We start from the raw sequence: 1,814 nt of genomic DNA on the forward strand, positions 1-1,814 counted from the left end.
CCCCACGCCCCACACCCCACACCCAACACCTTCCTCTCACCTTCACTCACCTGTCGCGCTCCCCGCCCTGAACCGTTTACAACCCACGGGAGAGTCGTGATCGCGTTCGGGTAAAAGAACATCACTTGTGTGATAAACAATAAACAAGCAAACACTCGCACCCAGAAAAACCCTGAAAAATTCCCAGGGGTGGTTTCTGGGTTATGGGGTCATGCATGCATTTTCTGCTTTCTGAATTTTTACTATCAAATGTATTTTGCTTTAGTTGGGGAGAAACAGAAAAGGATTTAAAAAACGGCACCTACCTGGTCTCCAAGGCCCGGCTGGGGATGCCAGGGAACCCTGCCTGGGGTGATCTCTGAGCTGTTCAAAGGTTACGTGCAGGCCCTGCTTCTGTGACCCAGGAGCCAGTATTAGCTGTGGGAGCCTCAGTATACACATCTGTGAAATGGGGCCGTGTCTTTCTTATCAAATGTGGGGATAACATACAATTTCCGTAAACTGCAGTGGAGAGTTAATACATTTTAATTGCCTTCCCTTTATTTTTTAAAATATATTTTTATTGATTTTTAGAAAGGAAGGGGAGGGGGAGAGAGAGAGAGAGAAACATCAATGATGAGAGAGAATCATGGATCGGCTGCCTCCTACACGCCCCTTACTGGGGATCGAGCCTGCAACCCGGGCCTGTGCCCTTGACCAGAATCCAATTCAGGGCCCTTCAATCCGAAGGCCGATGCTCTATCCACTGAGCCAAAACACCTAGGGCTCTTATTTTTAAAAAAATGTTTTTATTGACTTCAGAGAGGAACAGAGAAGGAGAGATAGAAACATTAAGGATGAGAGAGAATCATTGATTGGCTGCCTCCTGAACGCCCCACATTGGGGTCAAGCCTGCAACCCGGGAATCGAACTGTGACCTCTTGGTTCATAGGTTGACGCTCACCCCTGAGCCATGCTGGCCGGGCTGCCTTCTCTTCCTCACCCTCCATCGAGTACTCGCTTCTTAGCTTCATGCGGCTGTCGTGGCCCTACTGTGTGCACGCAGCACCGCCTGGGTGCGATGGAGAATGGGGAACAGGAGGGTGCTGGCCGCCATGTGCCCCCGCCCCCTCCGCCAGCACAGGCCCCGAGCAGCTGTTTTGGGAACAGAAGTTTACATTTGATCTCTGTATTGGAATAAAGAATCCGCCAAATCGTTCTGGGAACCCAAGATGCAATGAAAAGCAGCCCCGACCAGAACAGGAAAAACACACAGAGGGAAAGTAGCAGCCGGGTTACACTCCTTCCAAGTCATAACCATCGGGACACTCAGTTACGACTCCCCGTCCCGCTGTAACCTCCTCAATTGCACGTCTGTAACGGGGGCCGTGAGAGTGAGCGGCGCGCCGCCCACGGGCCTCTCGGTCACGGGTCTTTGTGGACATTTTCCAAGCAGCCGTGTTTCAGGAGGACTCGGGGATAAATGGAACGTTTCCCCTAACAGAGCATGTCTGTTGTTCATCCTCACCCGGCGATATTTTCCCACTGATTTTAGAGAGAGTGGACGAGAGAGGGAGAGACAGAGAGAAACATCCATGTGAGAGAAACACATCGATGGGTTGCCTCCCGCCTGCACCCCGACCGGACCTTGACCGGAATCGAACCCGGGACCCTTTGGTTGGCAGGCCGACGCTTTAGCCACGGAGCCAAACCGGCCAGGGCTCACAGCATTTTGCTGGAGTTTACAAAACAGTGTTTGTTTCTGGTTAAAAGCAGTGTTTTCAGGCCGGGGCCAGCTCGCTGTCACACTGTGGACGGCACCCCAGGGCCGGGGT

This window comes from Myotis brandtii, unplaced genomic scaffold (genome assembly GCF_000412655.1).
Source record: "Myotis brandtii unplaced genomic scaffold, ASM41265v1 scaffold628, whole genome shotgun sequence".
In the NCBI taxonomy this organism is placed as follows: domain Eukaryota; kingdom Metazoa; phylum Chordata; class Mammalia; order Chiroptera; family Vespertilionidae; genus Myotis; species Myotis brandtii.